This window comes from Hordeum vulgare, chromosome 3H (genome assembly GCF_904849725.1).
Source record: "Hordeum vulgare subsp. vulgare chromosome 3H, MorexV3_pseudomolecules_assembly, whole genome shotgun sequence".
Classification (NCBI taxonomy): Eukaryota; Viridiplantae; Streptophyta; class Magnoliopsida; order Poales; family Poaceae; genus Hordeum; species Hordeum vulgare.
In genome coordinates, this window is record NC_058520.1 from 473,016,036 (window position 1) to 473,022,178 (window position 6,143).

The window sequence follows — 6,143 nt, forward strand, 5'->3', positions numbered from 1 at the left end:
TGAATCGTCGGTGGCAAATGATTCGGGGGCGAGGCGGGACGGGAGGATGGCCGGGATCACCAGACAACGACGAGAAGGAGGGCGGGCCCCGGACGACAGGAATCGGGAAAAGGCACCACACGTGGCTCGCTGCCTCGCTGGTCAGCGGCCAGAACGTACCGGCCAGGGCCCCAGGGCCAGGCGGGGCTTTGCCGTTTGCAAATCTTGGCTCCAAAATGTCGAAGTCGAGCCTGGCTCAGGGCCAGGTTTTGGAAATTCTTTCAAATTAGGCCTCTCTTTGATTTGCAGAAATTTCAAATATGTCTTGTCGGATAGATGTTGACATCAGATTTTGACACGTCGAAAATATGATTAAGATGACCTTAAATAAAAAACATATTAACATAAAAAAGTTCTGTGTCGTCGAATTGAACAACTTTGACCTAGTTAGGAACGCAACCATAAAGATCTTGCGCCTGCAAATTATGAGAATTCAAAATTTTTCCCCACCCATCACCCAACTCAAGCATAAGATGAAAGAGTACAGCTCCTCGGCAACACATTAAGTCACGCACAAGCAAGGGGAATCACTACACCATTTTTGGACGAGATTCCTCCTGTGCAACAGGACCGGAGGTCACAACGAGCGGGATCTTATTCGTGCTTTCCAGCAGCATTGCCACGATGAGGGTATCCTCAATGCCCTCTTCCGTCGTCGGATTCAATCCATCACCGAGTTGTCGAGCCTAGTGCTTAAATATTGTGCCATGGAAAGTACTTTGCAAATTCAACAAATGTCCAACGACCCTAGCCTCGCGAGACCAACCCACACAAGACGCATACCCTCGGTTACGGGACCTGTCACAACAGGATACTCAGCGAAAAGTAATCGGACGCGGGCTAAATCGGTCATGGACGTACTACTGGACCAGCCATGCCCCATACACTCCGCCCCGTCTGAATCCAGCTCCACCCATAGCCTTACATTCAATCACTCTCTCTCAGATTTGGCAGGGGTAGGAGAGATTGATCTTGTGGAAAGCAACTTGGGGAGGCTAGAAATCAAGGTTTAAATGGTTGGACTGGAATCTCTTGATCTCAACACATGAGTAGGTGGCTCTCTCTTAGAAAAATGGACCTGGCAAGTGTAAGTGTGTTCTTAGTGCTTCCTCTATTAACGATAGGTAGATGGAGGGGTATATATAGGCATCCCCAAAATCCAACCGTTACAACATTATTGCCCAACTCGGTGACACCAAAATGAATCTCAGTGGTACCAAGTTGCACTAAATGTGGCAACTGTTGAATTCTCAGTGAGACTGATACAGGAATCTCGATGGTACCGATACAATGACCTAGACGAGTTTCCAAATCTCGACGAGACCGATTTCAAACTCGGAAATTCCAATTCTTGAAATCTTCTCAACAGAAAGTTTGTCACTCAGTCTCGGTGGCACCGATGTGAAAGTTGGTGGTACCGAGATGGTAGGGTTTGGCATAGGATCTGTCAAGTGTAAAATCGGTAGGTCGGAATGGAAATAGTTGGAGGCACCAATTTTGCCGGTTTGGACACACATATCTTGTGGGAGAATGAATGAGTATTTTTGGTGGCTATCTCTAAGAACTTGAGCAACCAATTCATCATAATACCTCACCCCTTTTAATAGTATTGGCTTTCCTATAGACTCAAAGTGATTTCTCACAAATATAAAATGTAGAGTCTTCTTGCTTGAAGCTTGAGCCAATCCCGTTCCTTTTGTTGCATCAAGGGGCATCTCCTCACAATCCTATAGCCAAGGCATCTTTGAACTATTTTGAAATATACTTGAATAAACTCATTAGGCCAATGATGCATATGTTGTGATTAATTACCAACACCACCTTAGGGAGCAATTGTGCTTTCAGTCTGGTACTTATACTGACGGTCGAACATGCCTGGGAGTCCGGCCCATTAGAATAGGCAGACGGTCCAAGGACCCCTAGTCCCGGACTCCCTCAGTCTTCTCGTTCATCAAATGGTTGTTAAGACTGCTTTCCTAAATGGAGAGTTGGACGAGGAAATTTACATGGAACAAACAGATGGGTTTAGAGTGGGTGGCCACGAAGGAAAAGTGTGCAAATTGTTGAAGTCTTTGTATGGACTTAAGCAAGCACCTAAGGAGTGGCATCAGAAGTTTGAAAGGACTTTAAAAATTGTAGGCTTTGTCGCAAACGAAGCTGCCAAATGTGTGTACTATCGCCATGGTGGGCGAGGGGGTTATCCTTTGCTTGTATGTTGACAACGACAAGAAGGAGGACGGGACCCGGACGACAGGAATCGGGAAAAGCCACCACATGTGGCTGGCTGGTCAGCGGCCAGAACGTACCGGCCATGGGGCCGGGGCCACGGCCGGGCGGGGCTTTGCCGTTTGCAAATCTTGGCTCCAAAATGTCGAGGTCGAGCCTGGCTCACGGCCAGGTTTTGGAAATTCTTTCAAATTAGGACTCCCCTTGATTTGCAGAAATTTCAAATATATCTTGTCGGATTGTTGTTGACATCAGATTTTGACACGATGGAAATATGATTAAGATGACCTCAAATGAAAAACATATTAACAAAAAAAGTTTCATATCGTCTAATTGAACAACTTTGAGTTGGATATATGAGTGATTTATCATGTAATTTTACTAACAGAAATAATAGATAAATCATGACTATCATATCAATTATAAAACAAGTCATCCAATCACCGAGAGTATATGCAAATAGCATCTCAAGTGATGAGTAAGAACGGAACATATCTGAAACATAAATTAGAACTAGAAGTTGTGGCATGAATTCAAACAAAAGAAACACGAACATATACTGAGTTGCAACAGCAGCAGCAGTGGAATTAGCGTTGACGTCGTCATCGGTCATGTTGTCGAAGAGGTTGTTGACGTCGGGGAAGAAGTCGTCGTCTCGGAAGTTATCGTCGGCATCTGCTGCATCCATGATGAAGGAGCGAGTAGTCGCGTAGAGCGCTTCTCAAAAACCTTATCATCCTTCTCCCGTACATGGCTCAAAGTGTCGGGTTTTCGGAGACCTATCGTCCCGACCCGTGGTGCACGTTGTAAGCCGGGATGGGGAAGAACTGAGCAGCAGCACAGAGATTGAAACTCGATGGCATGAGGAAGATGATGTTCTGGTGTATCTCTGTAGAGAGGAGCTACCTCCCTTTAATAGGCATAGGAGAAGGAGGTGAACAGGCAGCGACGGGAGGTGAAGCAAAAGAGGGAGACAAAACGAACAGGCAGCAGCCGAAGTGCAATGTTCATATTTAATCTCCACCACAACAAAACTTTTCAGCTTCCGAGTGACCTTTCGTATACCAGTCGTGCGTGGCAAAAAATTAGACATCGGCTCGGCTCATCCTGCAACCCGCAGCGCGTCATGACAAGGCGTGGCATGGAGTGGTGTGGCGTGGCGAGGCGGGCGGCGGAGGAGGAGCGCCCGTGTATGTCTCTCTTGTTTTCATTCTCATACATGTCAAGAAACATCCTCCCTTATAAGGAGGTCCAACTCCTACCAAACTAGCAATGTGGGACTAAACTTTAGTCCCACCTCTTGCCTTACACGAATGGGCTTAGTGGGCCTACAGGATTTATCATGAATTATGAAACTGGGTTGGACCGTATATGGATCAAATTCCAGCAGTCCCCCACCAGATCCCAAAGGCACACAAAAATTTGCCTTTGGTTCCAAAACACTATTTATATACCGATATTGTAGTGAAGACTGTTAAGTTGAACTTTCACCTAGAAATCTATGCTACACTAGTAAGCAACTTCAACAGTGGACTATACCTTGAACTGCAAGTTTTCTACGAATCTAGATTCACACAAGTCCTTGACCGATACTAGGCTACCGTGGGACTTCCTTGCAAGTGGAGCTTATGCGTCATACTCCGAGTCCTTTCATGAGTTTACTAGAGAGCACCCTAGTCTCATAGATTGCGATGTTAATAATCAGACTATATGTGTGTTCTTTAAAAGATGTTCCGCGAGACAAAATATCTACTTCAATAAGCCACTTAGAACACATTAAGATATATATCAACCTCCCATGCAGATTAGGAGAGTATTGCATCCTTATGGAGTGGTATTATCAATGGTAAGGATACTCTCCTCTTAGTTGACCAACAGCTTGTCTTCCACATCTAATTCACAGGATCTCCAATCACACAGAATAGGTTACCACCATGAACAACTCATATTGTATGTCTCATACACATCTCCTTTGATGCATCATCAATCATATTACGTGATAGACCCTTAGTAAAAGGATCTGCCAAACTTTTAGATGTTTGGATATAATCAAATGCAAGAACTCCGGAGTTTCTCATTTTGCTGAGACACTTTAAGTCTTTAACCTTCTCTGAACATGTCTTGATGACTTCATTTTATCCTTTGAACTACTCACTTTGGCGATCAGAGTTTGATTATCGCCGTTCATAAGAACACCCGATACAAGTTTCTCAACAACTAGTAAGTCATTCAAGAGCCAACGAAGCCAATTTGCTTCGGTCGTAGTTGTATCTAGTGAAGGAAAAGTGTGCAAATTGTTGAAGTCTTTGCTTCTCCTGTCGTCCGGGTCCCATCGTTGTCAACATACAAGCAAAGGATAACCCCCTCGCCCACTATCGTGGTTTTTTCACGGCAGATGTCCTCGTGAAAGGACTTGATATTGGAGCCATTGCACCTTGGTGGCGACTCAAAGGGGTTAAGCAGGAGAGACACGGCGATTTACCCAGGTTCAGCCCCTCGAGAGGAGGTAATAGCCTACGTCCTGCTTTTGTGTGTATTGATATGGATTCGATTACAAGGAAGGTGTAACTCGCCTAAACCTAGCACTCGATGATTTCTAACTTATCCTCTGTCCCCCAGGACCTCGCCTTTATATACAGGTCGACTCCCTAGGGTTTACAAGGATTCCTTCCTTCTTACAACTCATGACCATTGTGATCTCTAAATCGCCATCTTCCAAAGCTGGGAGACCCGCCAAGAGCCATACTTGTCATGTGACCTTGATTCGGCCAAAACGAGGCCCAACTAAACACTTAGATGAGTCGCCCAATGGATAACCCGGCCCAACTAGGGCGGGTCATCCACAGGTTACATCCCCAACATTAGGCCCCAAAATTGACTTGAACCTTTCTTCTTCACGCCAATACCTCTACTCCATTGAAGGCGATTCATCCCCTATTTTTCTTCATGTGTCAAAAAAACTGCACACCCGCCATCGCCTTTGGGTACTGACAATCCCTTAAGTCGCCAGATCATTACTAACTGGCCCTTTCTTATTCCTCTTTTTTCGGGAAGACCGCCACAACTCCAACGGATCTTTAGCGCATTGTTATCCCGAAATTTTCGGCGCACATTTATAGCGAATCTTTTATCCCCCGGCGGTTCCCGCTCATGGCGCCTCGATTCCAGCACTTGCCTTGATAAATAGGCCCGGGGGGACAGAACTGGCGTTTCCCACCTACCAGTCCTGTCACCTTCCTCCCCACCGGCGCAGCGAGAAAAACGCATCACCCCGAGGGATCCACCGCCGACCGTGCTTTCGGCCTTCACGCGAGGAGCTTCGGTACCGCCTGTGGGCTTTCGTCGTCGTCCATTCTCGTGCTGCAACATGCCCATCCGCCATCGTCATCGTCGACTGCATCGCCATCGGACACCTCGCCATTCACCACGAACTTCGCCGCCGCCGGAAACCTCTTCGCTCGACGGGACGCCCGTGCTTCTCCGGCAAACCCCATCACCGTCGGCTCTTCTCACCCGACAATATCAGGTTAGGCTTCCACCTATCTTTAGGAGTAGTTTTACTTTCCGCTTGAACTTCCGCCATTGCCGTGTTCTTGAAGCTCCTTGTGCACAGACGTTATCTGCTCTGAATCGATTAGCACGAGTGTCGATAACATAGCTAATGTTCCGAATACTTTTACCGATCCGTTGTACTCGTGAATCTTTGAAAATAATGTTTTCACCAAGCGATGGGCATCATCTGATAATAAACTGTCGCGACCAGTCATTTTCTCTAAGTTTTCGCGTCTGTCTGGTAGATCCATTCCTTGTTTTACTGTTTGCAAAAAGTTGTTTATAGTCTTCATCTCCTGGTACTTCAAATGAAATGCCTTTACCAT